Source organism: Siphateles boraxobius, unplaced genomic scaffold (assembly GCF_051911475.1).
Source record: "Siphateles boraxobius isolate OS27281-9 unplaced genomic scaffold, OSU_SipBor_1 70, whole genome shotgun sequence".
Taxonomy (NCBI): Eukaryota; Metazoa; Chordata; class Actinopteri; order Cypriniformes; family Leuciscidae; genus Siphateles; species Siphateles boraxobius.
In genome coordinates this window covers 1,019,424-1,045,959 of record NW_027509198.1, presented here as the reverse complement: position 1 = coordinate 1,045,959, position 26,536 = coordinate 1,019,424, and the positions used below count along the sequence as shown (strand labels likewise).

General features: G+C 40.8%; 1 protein-coding gene across 1 annotated transcript in view; it reads left to right on the top strand.

Moving 5' to 3' along the window:
• LOC143724251 (protein NLRC3-like) overlaps positions 1–26,536 on the top strand; it is a 377,548-nt gene that overhangs the window by 305,347 nt on the left and 45,665 nt on the right. The gene's annotated exons all lie outside the window — the stretch shown is intronic.

Below are 26,536 nucleotides of genomic sequence, written 5' to 3'. Positions count from 1 at the left end.
ATTAATTACATACTCTGTGATTAATTCATCTAAATTAATCGCATATATAATTTTTGCTGTTAAAGTATTTTAAATATTTCAATTCAAATGAATCAATGAATAATCAGCATTAGTGACAAAGTTCAAAAACTCTTTTATTATTATTTTCCGTAACACCAAGGTAATTGTGATTGCTAACTGAAGTCCAGTGATCTCCTGTAAGCGCGATATATTCCACTCCCATCAATACATCTCCTTTTGTTTTGTTTTCAGTGTCGTACAGCTGCTGGATATTTAACATAATGGTGTTTTGCAATGGCGGGTTATATGTTATGTCTGAAGAGGCAATTTCCAAAACCTCTGCTAACCCTCTGTCTTCTATCACTGAAACTGGTCTGCAGGACATTGCGATCCATTTAGCAAGGGAATTGCTCAGTCGGTCAAATACAGATTTGCGTTTCAGTGTTTGCTCCAGTGTGGTTTGATGATGACGTTGACTGCTAGAGTTGGTATCAAGGGACGTGCTAGGTCATACCTCCGGATTTAACATTAACTCCTGGATGCTTTGCATTGATGTGGCATTTTAGAGTTGACTAACTCTGGTGATATGCAAATTCCTTGCTGCAGACAATGCAGACGACTTTATTTTTTATCAACACTTCCATCAGGCCGTTTTTTATAAGTAAATGTTTCAGTCAATGATCCAGGCAGCGCGTTCTCGTCTCTCTCCTTCATTTTACAGTCGAATGGTGGCTAGAACGGCTCCCCGTCAAAGGTCAATACGGAATGGATTATCTGCATTATTTTTTTTAACACGTTACTTTTTCTCAGATTAATTAATCGAAATTAACGCGTTATTTTGACAGCCCTAATTACAACAGAAGATATTTTTAGATATTCTTTACTTTTAAATATATTTCGATTATTACAACTCAGAATAGGTTTTTTTAAGCCTCTGGGGTTGACAAACGCGCTGGGGTGTTTTGTTGGATTTTTTACACATAGCAGCAAAATAGACTTAAAATACAAGGTCATTTATGGTCATACAGACTTAAGAAATATGAAAAAAATAACTGTTAAATGTCTACTTTTTTATGTGTCCACTTACAATGCAACAAAACATTGTGGTTTTGTAAAATAAAGAAAATAAACAGGGTATGCTTTCTGCCTCTCCGTCTCAGTGAAGATTTTGTCTGGAGCACGTCTCTAAACTTAAACAAAACTCAGCGAATACTAGTCACAGGTAAGAGCAATATATCTTTATAGTCATTTAAGTGTCTACTTTAAATTATCTAATTCAAAACGAAAATAAATATTCTCTGTTTATGTATTCTGTATGAAAAGAGCGATGTCAGTCGTTCTCATGGCAACTCATTATCTGCTAATGTGAACACGCCTACTGAGAGTGAGCGCTATTGAAACGCAAATGATCTGAGGCGATCCATGCAAACCCGCCCACATCAACTCGCTAAAACACACCAAGCTTAATCAGATCCATGTACTTTGCATCGTCTTGCGACGCTGTGAGGAATAATAATAGCGTAATAGTAATATATTCCTGGAAAAATTACCCTCAGAAGTGCTGGTTTCAGTTTCATTTCGAAGAGCAATGGATCCATATGAGGATTGTGAATAGTAAGTTCTTTATTCTTAAGGGCTTTGTTCTAATCGCAATATAGTGTATGTAAACCGCAAAAAGACTTTTTAAATATGAATCGCGTGTCTATTTGTGAATGAACAGCACAGATGCGCGCTGTTGTTTACTACAGGCACTTACAACATGCTATTTTTACATGAACATGAACATATCTACTAGTTTAGCTTTTCCCAAACTATATTGCTATACTAATATGAGTACAAATCGACTGAAATATGTTCAAATAAAATGTCTTTCTATAAGCAACACATTAAATAGCAAATCAACATTTATATGCCCTATATTAATACATCAAATAAAATGTCTTTGTATAAGCAACATATTAAATTACAAATTCACATTTATATGCCCTATATTAATATATAATAAAAACGATATGTTACAGATGAAATATGAATGTTTAGACAAGATTTATTTACTAGTTTTGGATAGATTTTAAAGTTTTTACAGTAAAATAGACTACTGTCGCATCAAATAAGCTTTTGTTCGCCAATTTCTTCTCATATGTTAAATATATAGTATGGGATGTTTTGTCAAAAAAAAAGTAGGTATATTGAATTATCAACTAAGATGATATTATATTCTCTTAAAAATACAAACATGTACATACATGTTGCTCAAATATTATGGTCGCCATGTTTGTGCTGAATAGAGTGTAATGACACCTTTGCCATTAATATGTTTATAAGCAACTGAAAAAAGCACAAATGTCAGGGCATGTCAAAACGGCTCAAGGACCCCAAAAACACCTTAGACCCCTAAGGGTTAACATGTTATTGAATATTGCAATATTAAAGGGGTCATGAACTGCTTTGTTTTGTTGTTTTATAATGTTTCCTGTGGTGCATTTATAATGTTAGTATAATTTATAAAATTATAAATTGTACAATCTAAAAATTGTCATTATTTAGAAATAAAGGGCATTTTTTCTACCCTGATTTTAGCCCTCTGATTTGAACTCTGGTTTGAAGGGTTTGCTGTGAGACTTCAGTGTAAACGCCCACTGCTGTGATATGCAAACACATATGCAAAGATGTTAGCCAAAGTGGAACTCTCTTGAAAACTTTTAGTAAGCTTTTACAATTACAGCTCTCAAGATTAACTATTCATGTAAAGTGTTGATTAAAGTATTATATTTAGATTTATGGCATTATATTTATATAGTGGCATGAAATGTTGCAGTGATGAACATGTAGCCGATCAGAGACATGTTGAGCGCACAACTCGTCATTCAACTTGATTTCTGCACACTAATAAATGCTTTCATCATAACTAACAGTGCAAACACAATGTAAATAAGAGATTCGTTGATTATTACGGGAGTTTTGGAGCGAGTCCAGAACTTAGTAATTGATAAACACGCGCTGTTTGATTGACAGCTCCAGCAATTGCAAAGGGAGCATTCTTCGATCGAGTTGCAACACCCCCATTTTTTTAAGGTGTTACTCTGAGGGGGCTCAACAGAAATTCGACCAGTATTGAAAGATAAAACCACTTCAGTCACCAAATATATATTTTTCCCTATTTTATTCCACAAATGCATATATATATAATTGCCCCAAAAATAAACAATATAAACGAACAAGCAGTCTTTGTCTCTGTGCAAATGATGGTGATGAGAAGTATAAATCCACAAGGTTATCCAGTGAGTGAGAGGTGAAGACAGTCAATGGTGTTTGCCTCGCTGACCTCAACGCTACGTTTATTAAGGCCACGCGCCTGTAGCCTCGCTACAGCGGGATGATACCCAGATCCATACCTCTCGCTTTCCGGAGACATGTAGTGGATCCAAACGATGCGCATATAATGAACATAGTAAAGTAAAACAACAAGAGTGGTATGGTCCAATAGTGATATAAGTGAACTGACATATATGATGAAAAGTCCTTTCTACAAAAGAAAAGAAAGTAGCTAACATCAGTCATTATTCATTACAAATACACCAAGACATTAGCATAGTCAGCCGATACTCACGTTTGAGCGTAAACTACGAGTCACGACTTAGTCACTACTTACTCTACTACTTAGTCACTCACTGGTTTGATTTGATTAGCTGCTCCCGACGAGCTGGATGGCGCCTTGCATGGCTGACACCGCCGTCGGTGTATGAATGAGTGAGTGAATGGGTGAATGTGAGGCAAATATGTAAAGCGCTTTGGTGGCCATTGGGTCTGTCAAAGCGCTATATAAATGCAGTCCATTTACCATTTACTGGCACATAGACCGAAAATCTGACTGTACATTAATCATTATAGTCCTTCTCAAAAAATTAGAATATTGTGATAAAGTTCATTATTTTCCATAATGTAATGATAAAAATTAAACTTTCATATATTTTAAATTCATTCCACACCAACTGAAATATTTCAGGTCTTTTATTGTTTTAATACTGATGATTTTGGCATACAGCTCATGAAAACCCAAAATTCCTATCTAAAAAAATTAGCATATTTCATCCGACCAATAAAAGAAGTGTTTTTAATACAAAAAAAGGCAACCTTCAAATAATTATGTTCAGTTATGCACTCAATACTTGGTCGGGAATCCTTTTGCAGAAATGACTGCTTCAATGTGGCGTGGCATGGAGGCAATCAGCCTGTGGCACTGCTGAGGTGTTATGGAGGCCCAGGATGCTTCGATAGCGGCCTTAAGCTCATCCAGAGTGTTGGGTCTTGCGTCTCTCAACTTTCTCTTCACAATATCCCACAGATTCTCTATGGGGTTCAGGTCAGGAGAGTTGGCAGGCCAATTGAGCACAGTAATACCATGGTCAGTAAACCATTTACCAGTGGGCCTCGAGTCAGTTCACCAGTGTAAAAGCGTAGAGCTTCTGTTGTTGTACGTCACACGCATCACACACATGACCAGCGTCGGCCAATAGTGAGTCTACGTGTGACAAGCTCTACGCTATTACACTAAGTAAACTGACTAGAGGCCAACAGAGAAGGAAATGAATAGTTGAAATAAAGTCGTTATTTTTGTTTGTTTTTGCGCACAAAAACTATTCTTGTCGCTTGATAAACATAAGATTGAGCCATTGTAGTCACTTGGACTATTTTAACGATGTCTTTAATAACTTTTCGAGGCCGGCAAGTTTCAATCCTTTTGAAGCCTATGGAGGAGTGATCCAGCTCTCAGATTTCATCAAAAATATCTTAATTCGTGTTCCGAAGATGAACGAAGGTCTTACGGGGTTGGAACAACATGAGGGTCAGTAAATACTGACAGAATTTTAATTTTTGGGTGAACTATCCCTTTAACCACTCTATTACGGTCTTTAACCACTCTATTACAGTCTTTAACCACTCTATTACGGTCTTCTTTAACCACTCTATTACGGACTTTAACCACTCTATTACGGTCTTTAACCACTCTATTACAGTCTTTAACTACTCTATTATGGTCTTTAACCACTCTATTACAGTCTTTAACCACTCTATTACAGTCTTTAACCACTCTATTAGTCTTTAACCACTCTATTACGGTCTTTAACCACTATATTACAGTCTTTAACTACTCTATTACTATTCCCACTCTATTACGGTCTTTAACCACTCTATTACGGTATTTAACCACTCTATTAGGGTATTTAACCACTCTATTATGGTCTTCTTTAACCACTCTATTACGGACTCTATTACTATTACGGTCTTTAACCACTCTATTACGTTCTTTAACCACTCTATTACGGTCTTTTCACCACTCTATTACGGTCTTTAACCACTCTATTACTATTATGGTCTTTAACCACTCTATTACTATTACGGTCTTTAACCACTCTATTACGGTCTTTAACCACTCTATTACGGTCTTTTACCACTCTATTACGGTCTTTTAACCACTCTATTAGGTCTTTAACCACTCTATTACTATTATGGTCTTTAACCACTCTATTACGATCTTTAACCACTCTATTATGGTCTTTAATCACTCTATTACTTTTACGGTCTTTAACCACTCTATTACGGTCTTTAACCACTCTATTACGGTCTTTAACCACTCTATTACGGTCTTTAACCTTGATTACAAATTATTATGGATACAAATAAAAAGTAATAATAATACTGAAAATAATATTACATGATGAAATTATATTTCTTGCTAATGTTATTAGCATTCAGAACTTCACCAGTTCAGAGTTTGTAGATTGAAGCCAATGTACCATCACTTCAAAACAGCCGGCTGAAGCGATCATTCCAATATGATATTAAACTAAAAGCAAACCAAAATAACCCAGCCTTCTCTCTCTCTCTCTCTCTCTCTCTCTCTCTCTCTCTCTCTCTCTCTCTCTCTCTCTCTCTCTCTCTCTCTCTCTCTCTCTCTCTCTCTCTCTCTCTCTCTCCCCCTCTCTCTCTCTCCCCCTCTCTCTCTCTCTCTCCCTCTCTGTCTGTGCGCATGTGAGCGGAGGCTGCGTGAGAGTGTAGTGCGAAACGAGTGAGTTTTTTCTGTCCCTTTTCTAAAACTTTTTTCTCTCGTCTTGTTTGATTACAATGTTTTTTTAGTTCGAGTTGTTGTGTAGAAAAGCAAGTCTTTGTGCGAGGTTATAAGCTGAGAACGCCACCGGCCAGCGTTTGCTGGCCAGGTGCACTGAAAACCGGCAATGGCAGCACTGGCGGCTTTAGATCGAGTGGCGTTTGACAGAATCTCACGCAGGCACAGAATCAAAATCGTGCCGGTGATGAATTGCTCAGTTGAAGAGTGTAGTCTCGCGGTTGGAAAGGCCGTCGGGTACGACAGTATCATGTCAGTGTCACGAATGAGTAGTGCTGTCGTCAGGCACGTGCACACATAGACATCAAAAGGGGCTTGAGCACCTGCCCTTTTTACTCCTGGAGAGAAAGTGCCCTTTTTTCTGGGGTGCTTTTTTTTTATTTTTGAAAAATAATTCCTGTTTGCGCAGAGCTTCCCTGTCAAACAAATATATTTATTGAATAGTGTATCTAAATATCAGGTCAGGAGTTCTGAAGCGATCCCTCTCTCTCTCCCCCCCCCTGCGTCTCTGCGCAGCGGCGCACTAGTATATTTTTACGTTTCTGTCAGTCTGAGGTGTCGTTGCCATAATGCGTTGCTACTGTATGGGTTGCATCGCTTGCGTGTGACTGTCTTGCTTCGGACTTGACTGAAGAGGTCAGTCTCCCTTCGTGGGTCGAAAACTCCGGAGTAGTGTGTGTGGACAGCAGGCGCAACCGTAGCGAAGGTTATGCGTTTTAAAATGAAAATGCACTTTGTAAAATGTATTCCACAGACTGCTCGGGAACCGATGCTCTCGAGCCAAATATGGTTCTTTCAGTGAGTAGCCTAGGCCTATATGGCACGACGGCAATTTTTAAACTTTTTTTTTTTCAATAATAAAAGGTAGTGTGTCAATTCAATTAAAAATCAGCATATCACATATTTTAAAATATTACATAATTCATTGAAGCCTGTTTGTCATGTATAATACACCGACCAATCGTCATCTGGCACATGCAGGGCACAAGAAGTTCAAATTTCATTGGACAATGTGAAGTGGAGCGGTAATTTTCTGGTCATTCATAAATCATTTGAAAATTGCTTTTATGAAGCGATCTGAATCTGCATCGTTGAAACAGTGGATGCTAATTGACTACAAAGCACTGCATAAAACAGCACCAAAAGTAGCATTAATGGTAAGGGACTGTTCGTTATTTATTTAAGGGGCCACCGGAGGAGTTTTGAGATCTGTTGTCAAAAAAGACTTGACCCTCCCTTCGCCAGCAATAATTTTTCTATGACCCTCCAAAATGATTGTGAAAAAATGCATAACCATCCCCGATAATTTTTTGAGTTCTGTATTCGTTTGCGCTTGGTAAAGATGTTCAGAAGCCATTGTTTTTTTTTTACAACTTTGACAAACAACAAACCTCTGCGTACGTTACACATCACACTCCACGTTTATGGTGGCCATTTCAGTAGATTTTACTCACATTATTGTGGAAACACAATAAGCAACGCTTCCTGCATACTACTCATCTAACGTTAACGTTAACTAGTAACGTTATTCACATGAAATATAACAATGAGACCCAGGACCGGCGAGTGCACTTCTGCCGCTCTAGGCGAAAAACACTTGTGCCGCCCCTCTATTTGCAACGTATACCAGCAACAACACACAAATACCAATATGCCATATACATATAACGCAAAACCAGCAACAAAACACAAAGACCAATAAGCCATAGGCCTACATATAACGCAAATAGTGCCCAACGCGCGTGTGCCCAAAATGTCAACAATATTAAAGTTTATGCAGGAGGCAAATGCCTGCTGGGATTTTTCTTTAAGCAGTTATGACAGGACTTTTCCAAATAATCACATTTCACCTCCTCAAATTACTGTTGCAAATCTTTTTACACCACTTTCTTATGTGCGTAAAACACACACAAATGAAATGTCCGCAAGGACGTTATATCATCAGCAGGTTCAGCATCTTAAATAATGACTAAAGAGCAAATAAAGCTTAACTTACGTTTCAGAAGCGCACACGGCGGGCCTTCATCGCAGCAAAGGTCTTAACTGCATCCTCTATTTCGATTCTCTGTGCCAGTTCTATGTTCTATGGAGATTGTTGCCAGTCCATTAAGTCTGTTCCCTGATCACAAAACGTTCCCCATTCAAAGCAATCGGGACGTCACATATGAAACAGCCAGCCACCGCTGTCAGCGAGCCGCCGTATTCAAGCACCGAGGGCGCGCGCGCCGCGCCCATGACTCCGGTTCAGTTTCCCGAGCCCACGAAGTGCGGCGATCGGAACCCGGAGGACATTCTGCCCCTAGCTGTACATGTAAAAGCATGGGAAGCGATTCCAGGGATATCAGAATGGGTGCTGAGCACAATAAGACAGGGCTATTCACTACAGTTTCCATCGCCGTCCCCCGCGCTTTCGAGCACGGACCGCGACGAAAGTGAATACGGAAGTAGCACATCTACTCCGGACAGAAATAGCGAAACTGTTGTGCAAAGGAGTCATAGAACCGGTACCTCCTTCTCTGAGCGCGTCAGGCCTTTACAGCCGGTTTTATCGCCCCTTTGCACAACAGTTTCGCTATTTCTGTGCTTGAAAGCGCGGGGGACGGCGAGCAAACTGTAGTGAATAGCCCTGTCTTATTGTCCTCAGAACCCATTCTGATATCCCTGGGATCGCTTCCCATGCTTTCATATACAGCTAGGGGCAGAATGGCCTCCGGGTTCCGATCGCCGCACTTCATGACGAAGTGACGAAATGAAATAAACTAAATGACTCGAATGACTCAAGAGAGTCAGTGAAATGATCCGAACTTCCCATCACCCTGTCATGACTCGTGAGAGCAGGGGCGCGCCGTCGCTATGGGGCGGCGGCAGCTCAGTAAATCATATATATAACCTATTTTGTGAATTGTTCATTCCCGGTTGGCACACATTTTGCAGCCCTTACAAAAGTGCCGCTCTAGGCAATTGCCTAGTTCGCCTATATGGACGCGCCGGCCCTGCAATGAGACCATTCAACAAAGCACAGTGACAGTGGGTATAACAAATTCAACACATTTACTGGTTGCTATGGACTCGTCACTAGGCTTCCTCAGTCATTATATATTTTAGCATATAGGTATTACCTTTAAGCTGCCGAAGCTGAACATTATCCAAAACTCCATTTCTCAGACGAAAAAGCTGTTGTTTGCACAATTTCAAATCACCGGGACCGAAAGGATATTTGAAGAGTTGCCTACGTATTGGCGCCAGAAATCACATTTGCTCTTTGCTGTGCCCTCTCAATGGTTTTCAAACTTTTTTCTAGAGCGACCACTGATTGATTGTACGTGGGTCATGTGACATGTGGAGTATTTATTTTACATGTATTTGAAAGATTTTTCAGTGTAATTTTACTCAAAGTTGATATCATCAATAATATTAATATGAAAACAGATTCAAAAATGTTTTTTTTTTTCTTAAATCACTGGCGACCCATTTTTTAATTCTCGCGACTCACCCGAGGGTCGGGCGCAGTCTCACCACTCGAAACCCACAGCGCGAGGCTCAGACCCATCTGCTAGCGATGGAGAGGGGGGACTGAGGGAGCTACATGGAGCTACATTGGAAATATGCACCGAACAAGCCACTTTGAAATTTTGCTGTTTTCATGAATACAAAAGTTGAGTGACCCTCCCCCTAGACTAAAAAAAAGTTGGATGACCCTCCCCTCAACAAAGAAAAAAAAGGCATGACCCTCCCCTATTTTCCTCCGGTGGCCCCTTCCATAAATACCGAACGGTCCCTAAGTAGTAAAAATGACTTCAATTTAAAAGAAATATTACAATTTAAAATAATAGTTTTCTATTTTAATATACTTTAAAAAAATATATAATTTATTTCTGTGATGCAAAGCTGGATTTTCAACAGCCATAACTTCAGTCTTTAGTGTCACATGATTCTTCAGAAATCATTCTAATATGCTGATTTATTATCAATGTTGGAAACAGTTTTTTTATTGATCCTTTCAGGATCAGGATTCATTGATGAATAAAGAGTTAAATTGAACAACATTAAATCAAAATAGAAATTCTTTTATAAGTCTTAATTGTCACTTTTTTATATAAATTTAGCACATCCTTGCTGAATAAAAGTAATAATTTATTTTATAAAAAAAAAGAAAGAAAATGACTGACCCAAAACTATTGAACGGTAGTGTATATTGTTACAAAATATTTCTATTTTAAGTAGCTACGCCGTGGAGTTGATGCAGAAGCATAATGAGGCCTTAAGAATCCTGAAAAAAGTATCAAAGGTTAGTATATTATAATAGTATAAAGTGTATTATAATAGAAAACAATTATTTCAAATTGTAGTAATAATTCATAATATTACTGTTGTTTTCTGTATTTTAGATCAAATAAATGCAGCCTTGGTGAGCATAAAAGGCTTCTTTAAAAAAACATTAAAAATAGTAGTATATACTTATAATACTAATATATATATATATATATATATATATATATATATGCCCCCTTTTTACATTTGAGCCCCTGCCCCTGAGGAACTCTCTGCACGTCCCTGGCTGTCGTTATCTTTCTCGATAGCATAGAGAAAGTGACTAGTGTTGTTCAAAGTGGGGTGGTAATAAAAGACACTTTTACCCCGGTAATGCCTTTGGTTCAGCTGGCAAGGAAAGTCACACTGTCAAATGTGCCCCCTTTCATAAAGGATGAGATATTATTGGCAGAACTATCAAGGCACGGAAAAGTAGTTTCTCATATGAAAAGGATTCCTTTAGGCTGTAAATCGCCGTTATTGAAACATGTTGTATGTTTTAGATGCCAGGTTCACATGATTTTGAAAAGTGAAACAGACAAACTTAGTGTTGCTTTTAAATTTAAGATTGATGGATTTGATTACATTGTTTTTGCTTCATCTGAGACAATGAAGTGTTTTGGATGCGGACGAGAGGGGCACATAAGACGTGCATGTCCAGAGAAGACTGATGCTGTCACTGCTGAGGACGGTGGTGGGGGTGTAGTGGGAGAGCCGTGACAGGATAATGTGATGGATGGTGGAAAAACAAAAGAGAGTGTGAGTGAACAGGTGAATGACATGGAGATAGAAGGGTCAGATGGGGATGGGAAGAAGCCCGTGCTGAATGTAGTAATGTGGTTGAGGCTGTAGAGACTGTTCTAGAGGGAGGAGTGGACAGTGAATCAGTCAATGAAGAAGAGATTTTTAAAACTCCTTCTATCAAGAGGAAAAGGGTTAAGACAAAGATGGATAGAGCCAGGAACTATAGTGACAGTGATGTTAAACGTGATGATAGTGAACACAGCACAGTGGATGATTCAGATGAGGCAACACAGTAAAAATAGAGTAAAACAGAGTGAACATTTGTTTGTGGAAATCAGGGCTTTTTTGCACAAAATTAAGAATATGAAAAACGTACGTTGTGGATTATTTTCCTGATCGGAGATTGTTTATTGAGTCAGTTGGAACACTAATGAGGGGTGAAGGAACTGAACAATTCACTGTGCAAGAAATTTACAGGCTAAAAAAGTTTGTTGTTAAATAGAGACAAGAGCCACAGACAGAAAATGGCTTTAAAACAACATAACTCTATGTGTTCCTTTCTCTTTATGACTATTTTGTGCCAGTTTTTTACACTTTTATTAATGTGTGCAATAAGGGTGGGCTCACTTAATTTAAACGGTGCAGGAGATGTTCAGAAAAGGATGTTGCTGTATGATTTGATAAAACAAAAGAATATAGATGTAATGTATGCACAGGAAACCCATACTGATTGCATGAATGCAATCGATTGGAAAAGGGAATGGGAGGGAGAAGTGCTGCTAACACCCTTGAGTTCTAACAGAGGAGGAGGGGCATGTTGTATGTTTATTTGCAAAAAGTTTTTTGCCTGTATCATGTCAGGTGGAAGAGGTAGTAGCTGGCAGGCTCATGATAATACGGGCTACTTTTGAAAAATGTAAGATGGTGTTTATAAATCTGTATGGCCCTACAAATGGTATACAACACATTTATTTTATTTATTTTTCATAGTTTAAATACATATTTACAGAGTTGTAAAACTGATGAATATGTGTTTTTTGGGTGGAGACTTCAACTGCACAGAAAATGACATGTTGGATAGGAACCACGTAGAGCCTCATGCGACTTAGAGCAGAGTTCTTTGTGAATTGATAGAGACACATTGGAGAGAATTTAATGGTAATGTGAAACAGTATACGTGGTTCCATACAAGAGAGTTTTCTTTCCATGGCAAGACTTGATCGATTTTATTGTTTTAAACACCATGTAAATGTTGTGAAAAAATTTGAGATTGTGCCAGTTGGTTTTACTGATCATTTTCTGGTTTCATGTCAGGTGTTTATCGCAAATGTTAAGGTTAAAAGTGCGTATTGGCATTTTAATACTTCTTTGCTGAGCGATTTGAATTTTAAAGAAGTTTTTTGTTTCTTTTGGAGTCAATTTAAATTAAGAAAGTAAGGCTTTAATGATTTGAGACAATGGTGGGACTATGGAAAAATTTTAATAAAGATGCTTTGTCAACAGTATGCTTTCAATGTTTCTCGAGACGTCACTCGAGAAATGAGACAATTGGAATCTGAAATTGTTAACTTACAAGCACTGGCTGATGTTGAACCAAGACAAGCTGAGACATTAAAGTCCAAAAGGTCTCTTTTAGATAATATGTTTGGTATAAAGGCACAAGGAGCTCTGATAAGGTCAAGGCATCAGAATGTAACTGAAATGGATGCCCTAACTAAATTCTTCTTCAGCTTGGAGAAAAAGAATGGACAATTCAGATATATTCACTCTTTGCAGTCAGAAAGTGGCCAGGAATTAATTGAAGCAAACGATATAAGACGGAGAGCTGTAAGGTTCTATAAAGAGCTGTTAAAGAGTGAATATAAAGAGAATGTTCAGTTGTCTGCCAGTTTCCTTGAAGGATTGCCCAGTGTTGCTGAAGACTCAAAGGCACATCTGGAAAGACTCTTGTCCAACCAGGAACTTTTGAATGCCCTTAAAGATATGGAGGGTGGGAAGTCTCCTGGTACTGACGGACTCCCTGTGGAGTTCTATAAAGAGTTCTGGTCTGTGCTTGGTGAGGACCTTTTAAGTGTTCTTAATGAGAGTTTGATAGAAGGCTCATTGCCTTTGAGTTGCAGAAGAGCTGTTATAACACTGCTTCCTATGGAGGGCAATTTACAGGAGATCAAGAACTGGCGTCTTATAAGTTTGTTATGCTCTGATATGAAGATTCTATCTAAGGCCTTGGCTAACAGACTGAGAGAAGAAATGGAACAAGTTGTTCATTTGGACCAGACGTAGTGTGTGCCAGGTAGATCAATTTTAGACAATGTTCATCTAATAAGAGATGTTTTGGATGTTTCTGGTTTCTTGGGGGTGGATTTAGGTCTTATCTCGATTGACCAGGAAAAAGCCTTTGACAGAATAGAACATCAATATCTGTGGAAGGCTTTAGAGTCTTTTGGTTTTGGATAAAATTTGTTAAAATGATTCGAGTGTTGTTTCAGAACATTGAAAGCATGCTGAAAGTCAATGGTGGTTTAAGCGCCCCGTTTAATATCAGTAGGGGTATAAGACAAGTGTGGTACAAGACAAGGGGTGGTGATGGCGCAGTGGATAAGACACATGCCTTTGGTGTGAGAGACCTGGGTTCGAATCCACTGTAAGACACCAATGTGTCCCTGAGCAAGACACTTAACCCCTAGTTGCTCCAGAGGCGTGCGACCTCTGACATATATAGCAATTGTAAGTCGCTTTGGATAAAAGCGTCAGCTAAATGAATAAATGTAAATGTGTGCGCTATCAGGAATGTTATACTCCCTAGCCATTGAACCTTTGTTAATTAAGTTAAGAAACAAAATTGTGGGTTTATCATTGCATTGCACAGAGTTACAGCATCAGGTGTCAGCATATGCTGACGATGTTATAATAATAGTTAATAGCCAAAAGGATATTGAAAATTTGGTGTCTGTGGTAAAGGACTTTGGTTTAATTTCATCTGCTAGAGTGAATTGGGAGAAGAGTGATGCTCTGGCAATTGGAAAATGGGAGGAGGGTTTACCAAAGTTACCTGTTGTGATGATATGGGGAAGGGGGGTCAAATTTTTGGGAGTATACCTTGGTGACGAAGTTGAACAACAGAAAAATTGGGAGGGAATTGTGGAAAAGATAGAGGGCAGACTTAAAAAAATGGAAATGGCTCCATCCACAAATGTCTTTTCGAGGAAGATTGCTAGTAATTATTAATTTAGTAGCCTCAACATTGTGGCATAAGTTGTCTTGTGTAGACCCCACCTGTTGGCCTTTTGCCAAATTTACAGACAATTCTGGTTATTTTTTCCTGGGTCAAACTTCACTGGATTCCTCAAAGTGTGCTCCACTTACCCCGAAAGGAGGGTGGGCAGGGCCTGGTACACTTGGAAAGCAGGCTGGCGACCTTCAGCTTACAATTTGTACAAACGTTTTTGAAGGGGTCTGCGGATCTGGTGTGGAGAATGATGGCCAAAACAATCTTACAAAGAGTAGAAGGTCTCGGCATGGATGCTGCGCTTTTTTTAATGGACCACAAGAACATTTGCCTTAATGGATTACCACCTTTCTATCGTGGACTTTTTAAAGCCTGGAGACATTTTGCCATTCATAGACTGGAGAAAACAGACTCTTTGTTCTGGTTGCTTGAAGAACCCCTGGTGAAAGGAGCTAGGCTTGATGTAACAGGCGAGAGCATGATGGGTCTTACCCAGATACTGTGCACCTCTAAAAATGTTCAATTGAAGCATATAGTTGATGTGGCCGGGCCTGATTTGAATGACATTAATGCAGTGGCTACTTTGCTGGGGCAGAGATCAACTTGCCAAACAGCAAAAATAATTGAACTTTGGAAGGAAAAATTAACAGATGATGATTTAAAGTTGTTGAAAGAATTTGAAGATGGGTCTATAAGTTTGGATGAGACTGATTATTTTCCAAAACTTGGTCTTACACCAAATTTTAAAGATGCAACAGGACTGTTATTGGATTTGAAAGGTTTGATGGATTTGGACTTGATCAAGTTGGGGGGTAAATTGATGTACAAATGTTTTGTGAAAGTGTATAACAAAACAACGTCAGACAAAAGAACTGATACAGTGTGGAGAAGTAAACTTGTAATAGATGAGGAAGTAAAACCAGTGTGGAGGGTGCTGTATAAACCACCATTGACAAAACGTGTTGGTGATTTAAAGTGGAGAATTTTACATGGTGTTGTGGCAGTAAATGCGTTTATATCTGTTATCAATCCTAGTGTTGATGATAAGTGTATTTTTTGTGGACATAGATGGACTGTATTACATTGCTATTTAGAATGTGAAAGATTGATGCCATTGTTTGACATTAAGCCAGTTTTTTTTTTTATGTGGAGAGGTATATACTCAAAGTACTTTTATTTTGGGAGCTGGCTGTAGGCAGAATCAAAAGATAAAATGGCAGTTGATTAATTTTTGGTTGGTCAAGCAAAACTTGCCATACTTATTACAAGAAGAAATCAATTGAGAATACACATGGTTAGGAGCTTTTGCCAGCTTTCAAATCTTTTGTAAAGTCTAGATTGATGATAGATTTTAGGTATTATAGAGCAATGAACGATGTGGGAACTTTTGTACAGCAGTGGTGTTATAATGATGCTATCTGTGCAGTGTAGGAGGGAGAGTTGTGTTTTGATATGTTGTGGTGTTAAAATGTTTGATGATTTGAAGTGATGCAAAAGTTTTTTTTGTAAAAATCAAAAAATCTCTCTCTCTCCCTTTCCCTCTCTCTCCCGCTCTCTCTCTCTCTGAGTGGATGTTGGGAGTGAGTGGACGGAGTTAGAGCGCGTGAGTGGAAGAGAACGCTGTTGAATGAGTGAGTTTTTCTTCATCTATCTTTTGCATTTTTGTTTGTGTAAATCTTTTGTTTGGCAAACATATTGTTGAGCAAGTAGAGACACTTACCGAAAACGCTGTTGATCAGGGAAAGCTGGTCGATATGGCAGCATCTCAAAGTTTGGATAACTGAATGCGGAGGCATGGCATTAAAGTCATCCCCGCGGAGCATTGTTCTGTTGAGGATTAAACAATTGCAGTCACTAAAGTAGTTGGATACTCTAGCATGTTGTCTGCCGCTAGAATGAATAGTGCCGTTGTGATTTTCTTAATAGTGTAGAGAAAGGTAATGAGGTTGTAGTGAAAGGGATTATCGTTAACGATGTGTTTACCCCGGGAATCCCTTTGGTCCAGCCGGCTAAAAGGATTACGCTTTCAAATGTACCACCATTTATCAGAGATGATGTAATTGAAAGTGAATTAATGAGACATGGTAAAAGGATGTCTAAAATCAGACAAGTGTTGCTATAGCTGTTCTTTTTCAAAAACACTTTAAACCTTTATCATATGAGGTTGCACACATTGTTCCATACAGTTTCCATGTTTCATTAACAGTTCATGTTAGTATTGTGTATTCACCATGATAACTGTGGGTTCCATAACCCCAAAATGCCACTTTATTTTCACTTTGGGCTATTTTGTATATTTTTAAATGACTGTGGTGGCTCATACCAACATTGTATTATATATATATATATATATATATATAATTTCTAAAATATTGGGTCGCTCCTTGATGACCATGTGAAAATGTGGGTTCCATGGCCAAACGATTTGAGAACCACTGGTATAAAGCTATTCAAAACATCATTCAATGTAAATAGTGATAATTAATAATCCCATGACCATCACGGTGCTGCGATCGAGACTCGAATACCTCAGGGCATATCTAGTTCCTTTGTCTATTCCCCGATCTAGTTCCTCATCTGGTGGCCACCTCATCCTAGTCCGCTAGAATTAAGCTGGAACCACTAATCTTTCTTTCCCAGTGTTATCGAATGTTCTCACTGAGTGGGTCATGGGGAACATCAGTGGCCGGGACTCCCCGCACAAGCTTCTGTCCCTAACAGAGGGAGAGAAGTGAGGCTTATGCAGGGCACTGGAAGGGCCAGGGACATGGCGTGTTGGTAGGGATACCATTTCAGTTGGTTCTCTCCGAAGAACGTTGGAGTGACTGACAAAAAGGGAACGTCTCGGTTACGTATGTAACCCTCGTTCCCTGAAGGAGGGAACGGAGACGTTCGTCGGTCTCTGGGTCGGCTTCTCAGCGAAAACCAAAGATGCGTTGCACCTTCTGCTCATTATATACCCGCGCTGCGTGATAGATTCAGCTGGCGCAATCATCGCATGCCAATGTGCGTTGGCTCGTTTAGTTCCTCTCGAAGTAGATTGGTCTCTCACCGAAGATCTCATTTCAGTCGGTTCTCTCCGACGAACGTCTCCATTCCCTCCTTCATTGAACGAGGGTTACCATACGTAACCGAGATGTTTTTTATTGAGACGTTTACATATTTTTGGAAGCAGTTTGGGTTGAAGAAGCATGAATATAGATCATTACGACAGTGGTGGGATTATGGTAAAGTGGAGATACAGCATCTGTGCCGTCAGTACACACTCAATGTCTCTAGGGAAATTCCCCGGTCAATGAGACACCTAGAGATTGAAATTGTGGAACTGCAAAATTCAGGAGTGTTCACAGTAAATGGAGATCATACTGAGCTCATCAAATCCAAAAGGAAGATTTTAGATGAACTGCTAGGTGTTAAAGCACAGGACGTGTTGGTACGCTCTTGATTTCAGAGTGTTGAGCAGAAAGATGGCCCGACTAAGTTCTTCTTCTAAATGGGGAAGAGGGGTTTGAAGATGTTAGACTCAGACTTTCTTTATTAATCCCTGAGGGGAAATTAAGGTTTTATAGCAGCAACAGAAAAACAAGACAACACGCATGAAAAAAATAAACAATAGTCAATCAATCAATCAAATGTTAATTTCATCAGTCTTTTCTCCTTGTTTCCACAAGCGATTGCGCTCCCTCTCTGTCGTTGCTATGTAACCATGACCCGCCGGCTCCATGACATAACGAGGAAGTATCAGCAAAGGATTAATTGATTTCTAGCCCTTGCATTAGCTTTACTACTAGATATATTTACGGAGATGAGAAATAAAAACCCGCCCTATACAGCAGTGGCGGCTCCTGCAAAATCTCTCAGGGGGGGGCAAATGTTTCAGATCAACTTTATCGCCTGCACACTTTTTAATAGATTTAACTTTAGGGTTTGAGATGTGCAGGAATCAACTTAAAACAGGTTTTCTTTCGTTTCCTGAAAAGTAACAGTTTTGGACATACAAGGCTTCCATCCGACAGCGATGATTTGTGTGTGTGTGGTTACGTTAATTAAAATTTGACCAAAATTCAAGCTCAAATGGAGTTTGACAAGGGTTTTTGACCAGTTAATGCATTTTCAATCCACTCAGATAGTTTATTTTATTAAAGATTCCACTAGGTGGCGACAAATAATATTGTTGACGTGTAGGATAACGATTGTGTTGGTGTTCGAATGGAATGTACAAATTTCAAAGTACAATGCTAGGAGTAAAAAAGACTGCTACCATCCTTTCCTAAACTGATTGCAAAAACAAAGTGAGATTTTCCAACACTCGAGTATTTAAATGGTCAGCAATAAATACCTCCTTAGACAGCCTCTGCTTGTCTTTCTTCTCCCAAGGCCCTCCTAGATCTTGTTGTTCCTGTTGTTAACTTGTTACTTGCTCCTGCTCCTGATTACTACGACAGCTGAATGGTATTTCTTTTAATGACACGATAGAATTAACTGCGTTCGCCATGATGTTGTTCAAGTTCAACTGGCCTCAACTCGCGAGATGTCCCAACAGTCTCTCATGCTCTCGTTCTCTTTTTTATTTTTATTTTTTAAATCACATTTGATAAAGATATTAAAGTAGTGTTTCATTTTTTTCTAGTTGTTCAAATTCAAAATTGTTTTTAAATATTATTTGTCACTTAATCTTAAAGATTTTTAATAGTGTATGTTTGTTCCCACCAATCACTGCACAAGTTAAGGATACGTATGATGAAGTAAGCACGTTAGTGCGAGCCCTCCCGGAACCCATAGAGCAGTGGTTCTCAAACCTGTTTTGGAGGACCCCCAACCATAGACATAATAAATACATAGACTGTACAATATTGGCTGCTGGAGCGTACGTCAATGGCGCCGCCATATCAAGGAGGGCAACTTTCCCATACCTCTCATTATGGGAATTGAGAAAAATGCCTGTTTTGTGTGCTGCGTGGGGCTGTACAAGTCGCCACACAATTGAAAACAGGTCTCGGGGAATTACCTTTCACAAACAAGACTGACATTTTTTTTTTTGGTCTTATTTGGTCATTATATAATTAGTAATAGCAACGTACACCACGTACAAACCACTGAAATCGGCTGATAATTGTAATCGTTATTATTGTTTTTATCCAGGAAAACCGCAGCTCACCCGTTTACTTGCATTTGTTTACAGCGCAGTCTTGCCCTCCGCAAAATGGCGGACACGTTGACGTATCGCAGCAACGTTTCAAAGCGGCCAATAGGGCGTCTATGTATTTATTATGTCTATGCCCCCAACACTGCATGTTTTCTTTGTCTCCCTAATCAAACACACCTGATTCAACTCATCAGCTCATTATTTCATGGGTTAATGAGCTGATGAGTTGAATCAGGTGTGTTTGATTAGGGAGACAAAGAAAATGTGCAGTGTTGGGGGTCCTCCAGGACAGGTTTGAGAACCACTGCCATAGAAGTATCATTGCAGTGCCTGCAGTTCGAGGGAACATTATGGGAACATAGACGATTCTCAGCCAGAGTGAAATCGCCCAAAAAGAGGCGGTACTCCACATGACGTGACATGACGCTGATTGGACTATATCCGAGGCAGAGTGACGGCTAGCGTAACTCCGTTGTGAATGAGATTGTGTGAATGTGATTTAAAAAGTCCCTTTCACACTTTGGTGGTGCGTCGCCCAATCGCCCTAATGAAGAAACCGCCCCTGCTATACAGTATGATCAGCTGTTCGGCCGAGCTTTCCATGTTGTAATGGAAAGGCCGAAGCTGATCGGTGGGTTTTTGTCACATTACCTGTTGTGCGCTTGTGGCATTCTGAGAAGTTGAGATGTTTTCAACCGACCGCGTCGCTTCTATTAAAATTTGAAATAACAAATTTGGAAACGCATAAAACGCAATATCCTAAACCTCTGACTGGTTCGATGAGTAGACATTTAAAATTGTTGTGCAATTCTTGTTTTACGTTAAATATTTGATTATTCATGGTAAATGTAAAAATGTAAAATAAAATAAACAATAAATGAATAAATAGTGGGGCCTATATTAAAAATAAATAGACATATGAGACTGTTTATTCACGTTTAAAACATAGTTTAATAAAGCCAACATTTAAAAACATTTTGGCAGTTTTTTTTTCTTTATCCATTTGAAAATCTTGTTAACATATGCTATTATAAACTCGTATGGGCAACAAATGATCTTCCGACTCTCTCCTGTGCCACTCAAAGTAGAGATAAGATGGGCTGTCACTGGACAGTAAAAACAACCGTAGGCTATACGGCCATTAAAGCGCTAATGTTTGCACTTAGGTTTATTACGCATTTAGGAGAGTATTGCAAGAAGCTGCTTACATTAACCTAAAATACATTGGTATCAGCTTGTTTTCTACAAGCTGTTATTAATACAATTACATTTCATTTGGTTTGTCATGAAAAAAAATCTTCTAACAAGAATAAACATAAGATCAATTAAATTATCATTTTTGGCGTATAAATGGCACGAGAAATAACATTCGTTGTATAGATACGCACTTTCATGAGATTGTGTTGTATTTCACTCTCAACAATGAACTGTGTGTTGAGCCTCCAAGGGCTTGTACAATCATTGTCGCCTGTGTTGTTCTAAAATAAAATGTATTAGTAGCAGTAGTAATATTAATATTAAAATGTATTATAACCTATTAGTAAAGTTAATGATAAAATGTAGGATAGCAGTTGCAATTTAAAGTAATGTTATTTGTTAGTAGTGCTATTTATTAGTGTTAATATTATATATGAATGTATTAGCTATATATTATTTGTTGTTATTATTTTGTTAATATATTTATTCTTATTATTAGCACAAATAAATACAAAACTTTTCAGATCTGTCATAAAATGTATTTATTCTTCAATTGATGTGACTGTTATTTTCCCTTCACTCTGTAGCTACAGAAGTTTGTTGTTAAGAAAGTTGTAAAGGTCTTGATTTTCCTTCTGCTTTTTGAGTTTTTCGATCTCTAACTGCACTTTTGTCTTTTGTAGCTGTAGAACCTCTCTCTGCAAATCCAGCACTTCTTGTAGCGACTGGAGAGAGTATTTGTGTCTTTCTGCGATTCAAAAGTGTTTTGGAGAAATTATGAAATTGTCTAAAAATAATATTGAGGCTGTTCGAAGTCAAATTAACAATAGACTAAAATAATAGTTATCTAAGAAACAATAAAAGCTCACTTGGTTGCTAGAGATGCGCGGTTGGGGGTTATCGCCGCATATTCCACGGATAAACCGGGGATCGAGCGGATGATGTGACGAAAAAAAATATTTTAATTAAATTCGGGCGGGTGGCGGGCGGTTTCTAGTCTCGCAGCTGTCATCAGCAGCGCCTTGTATCAGCGGATGGTGGGCGGGAAAATTGGTCAAAAACGTTGGTGCGGATGGATGGCGCACGGATGATGAGTTTGTGATGCGGTTGCGGATGAACTTCATAAGACTCCTTCTTATGAAGGCTTATTTTTATTTTTTTTGCCACCACAGATACATTTTTGTATTTTTTATTTCCTCTGAAACCGTCTTCTTTAAACCTAGATTCCGGTCTTTTCTTGTCTTCCTTATCCATTTCTTTATCCATTTTATCCATGTTTTCTGTAAATCTGCTACTGGGATGGCGTATACAGTAGCGTGTCCATGGCAACAATAGTTTTATAACAGCAAAACCTGGATCGCTGTCGTGAAACACTTGACGTTTCCCTTACCTAAGAGAACAGTTTATGGGATTATATGAAACACCAGTCATTCCCTTAGGTAAGGGGAAATCACCACTTTAGTCTCTTACTGAAGAGAAAAACGTCTCAGGTTACTATTGTAACCATAGTTCCCTGAGAACAGGGAACGAGACGATGCGTCCATCGACGCCATGGGAACGCCCCCAGTGTGACTGCGTCTGAAGCATCTATGTCAACTAGTCAACTAGAGCAACTATGCTTGCACTGGACACAAGAGGTTCAGTCTTTCCTGGTCCGCAGATGCAAAAGGAGGAGGACAGAAAGCCTGCAGCACAATAGGCCTCGGAGTCGAGGTTGGCACCTTAGGGACGTATTCCTGTTTTGGATATAAGAATGCCTTGACCATCCCCGGTGCAAACTCAAGGCAAGTGGGGGAAACCGAAAGGGCCTGAAGGTCTCCAACTCTCTTAAGGGACGAAATAGCTAGCAGAAAGATAGTCTTAAAGGTAAGAAACTTATCTGAAACCGAATCTAAGGGCTCAAATGGAGCCCTAGACAGGCCTTCTAATACTATAGCAAGATCCCAAGCTGGCACCCTAGTGCGAGTTGCAGGCCTCAGCCTCAAAGTGCCACGAAGGAAACGTGTAACCAGGGGGTCTCGACCTAACAATGTACCCCCCACCAGGGAGTGGTAGGCCGCAATGGCCGCCACGTAGACTTTGAGCGTGGAAGGACATAGGCCTGACGTAAAGCGCTCCTGCAGGAACTCGAGTACTGTGTTCACAGAACAGTTAACTGGATCCCACTGATGTCGGTGACACCATAAAGAGAAAACTCTCCATTTAAGCGCATATAGTTTCCTAGTAGCTGGGGCTCTGGAGCTTAGAATGGTCTCAGCAGCCTCGGCTGAAAGACCACTCTCTATGAGTTGGGCCCCCTCAGAGGCCAAACCCACAGGTTCCAAATCTCTGGTCGAGGGTTTAATATTGTGCCCCCGGCCTGAGACAGAAGGTCTCTCCTGATCGGGATCTCGAAGGGAGGACCGTCTAGGAGATGGATCAGGTCCGAAAACCAGATCCGACTTGGCCAGCGTGGTGCTACTAGCAGTAGGCTTATTCCATACCGGCGGACTTGCTCCAGAACTCCTGGGAGCAGAGCAACAGGGGGAAAGGCGTAGGGGGGCTGGGTGAGTAAGGGAGAACCACAGAGGACAGTGCGTCGTATTTTGAGACGCAAACAGATCCACTTCTGCTTGGGCGTAAAACTCCCAGATTTTCTCCACCACCTCGGGGTGGAGTCTCCAGTCCCCTGGCCTCAGCTCCTGCCTCGACAGGATGTCTGCTCCTATATTCTGGACCCCAGGAATATACACTGCCCTCAGAGAGAGTACCTTCCCCAGAGACCACAGGAGGATCTGGTGCGCCAGTTTGCAAAGCGGACGTGAACGCAGGCCCCCCTGACGGTTCAGATAAGAGACCACTGATGTGTTGTCTGTTCGTACGAGCACATGATGGCCCCTCAGGTCTGGGAGGAACTGCCTCAACGCATTGAAGACAGCCATCATCTCCAGGAAATTTATGTGCCACGAGAGATGATGACTCTTCCACAGACCCTGAACCGAGCGGCCTTCCATTACCGCTCCCCAGCCGGTGAGGGAAGCATCTGTCGAGATAGTAACTCGATGGCAAAGAGCTCCCAACACCGGACCCTGGGTTAAGAACCAGTGCTTCCTCCATATAACTAAGGCACGAAGGCAACGCCGCGTGACCTTGATCATACGAAGTGGGTTTCCCCTCGGGGAGAACCCTCTGGTCCTGAGCCACCACTGTAAAGGTCTCATGTACAGCAGGCCAAAAGGTATCACGTTGCACGCTGCTGCCAAAAGACCCAACAGTTTCTCGAACTGTTTTACAGTGCGTGACTGGCCTAGCTTCAGCTCTTTTGTGGCTGAGAGGATAGCAGCTACCCGAACGGGCGATAGGGTGGCCCGCATCGTCACTGAATCCCATACCACACCAAGGAAAGTGGTTCTCTGTACTGGAGAAAGCACACTCTTCTTGGTATTGAGCCTCAACCCCAACATCTGGATATGAGCGAGAAAGACACCTCGGTGCCGAACCGCCAACTGCCCTGATTCCGCTAGAATCAGCCAGTCGTCGATGTAGTTCAGAATACGAATGCCCTGAAGCCTGAGAGGGGCTAAAGCTGCATCCACGCATTTCGTGAACGTGCGGGGTGATAAAGCTAGACCGAAAGGAAGAACCCGATATTGGTATTCTTTGCCCCCGAAAGAAAACCTTAGGAACTTCCTGTGCTGAGGGAGGATGGAGATATGGAAGTAGGCGTCCTTCAGATCTATCGTGACAAACCAGTCCTCGGATCTGATTTGAGTCACGATCTGTTTGAGTGTCAGCATCTTGAACTTCAGTTTCTGAACTGACCGATTTAACAGACGAAGATCTAAAATAGGACGCAACCCTCCATCCTTTTTTGGAACAATGAAATAACGGCTGTAAAAACCCCGACTCTCGGTCGGGTGAGTACACCTGTTCTATAGCTTCTTTTGCTAACAGGGCCAAAACCTCTTGCTCCATTACCAGAGCCTGCTCGGGATGCACCACTGTGGGCAACACCCCGTTGTAACGAGGAGGACGAGAATCAAACTGGATTCTGTATCCTTTCTCTACAATCTGCAGGACCCAACGAGAAATATTCGGCAGAAGCTTTATTTACTTTATTTACGTAAAAAAATTTACTTTTTTACTCTCGAGGCTGGTCTCTGGTGTTACTGAGACAGCTAATTCTGGAGCCTGGAACATCATGGCAGGAACTACCTCAACTGGCTGCTCTAAAGCCCCCCTCAGAGGGCGCGAAACCGATGGTGTGCCGCAGCATAGCATCAGCGAATCGCTGGATACCGCTGCGCCCTGAAGCACCAAGGGTGGCAGGGTTGGCAGAACGGTCTCGTGAGGACCCCGAAATGGAACGGGCACCGTATAATGAGGTGTACACCGCTCTACTTCGGTCGGAGCTGTCCTCACAGGCCTGACGCATGAACATCAGGACTTTTTTTTTTTTTGAGTCGAAGTCCTCTTCGCCTGAAGAACGGTCCTCAGATCCGGCTTCGACTTAGAAGACTTCGGTTGAGAGGGTTGCGTCTGTCTCCAGTGTCTATGTGGAGGTGCACGAGACGCAACACTCTCTTTCTGTTGCACATGATATGATGAGCTCGACGGCTGGGGCTGCTCACGCCCAGCAGCCCCAGGGGGCTGGACACGGAGAGGGATAAACTTTTTAAAAGCGTCAGCTTGCCTTTTAGACTCCTGAAATCTCTCGACGACCGCGTGGACTGCGTCGCCGAAGAGACCAGAAGGTTCAAGCGGAGCATCTAATAAAAAAGCTCGATCTTTTTCTTTAATCTCTGACAGATTTAACCATAAATGTCTCTCAGTAGCTACCAAGGCTGCCATAGACCGCCCAATTGCTCTGGCGGTCTCCTTAGTAGCCCTGAGAGAAAGATCGGTAGCCCGACAAAGTTCTCGAATATCGTCATGAGAAATTCCCTCACTACTATCCAGATCCCCCAGCAGGTCAGCTTGATAAGCCTGAAGCACTGCCATTGTATGCAGACATGCTCCAGTTTGACCTGCTGCCGTATAAGCTTTGCCCACTAAAACCGAGGTGGCTTTAAGCGGTCTAGTGGGCAAAGCCGAGGCTTTCAGGGACGACGCGGGACCAGGCGAAAGATAGCTGGCTAAATTCTGTTCCGCCTGGGGCATTGCCTCATAACCATACTCTTTTAGCCCTCTTATTCTCGAATAAGTGTTAACTTGAGGGCTAAAAAGTCGTGAAGAGTGAGGTTTATTCCACGATTTCGATATTTCATTATGAAGATCGGGAAAAAAGGGAAGCCCTCGTGGTGGAGATAAAGTAGTGGAAGATAAAAAGCGCTCATCTAATTTACTTTTATGACGAGCGCCTTTATTCTCAGATGGCCATTCAATATTTAATTTCTCTACAGCCCGTGACATAACATCCACCAGCTCATCATATGCTGGGGAAATAAATTGTGAATCCCTTTCCCCCATGTGTGTGCTTTCACTCTCCATACTCATAACATCGACCTCCTCGGAGGAAGAGCATTGAAGTAATGGAGGGCTCTCTCCCCGGGCGGAAGAAACCGCAGCGCGTGCTTCAGACACCGGGGGGAGAGCGCTGGATCTTCCGGGTAAGGAAGGAGAAAAGGCCCGCGGACCCGTCTCCAACCCCTCCGAAAGATCCTTTTGCGATCCCCAGGAATGCATTCTCCGCGCCGCCTCGGCAGACGCGGGTCCTGATCCCTGAGGATCGCGAGCCTGCCCACTCTTTTCATCAAAGAGTGACAGGCGAGAGCGGAGCATGCGGAGCGGTAGCATTTCACAG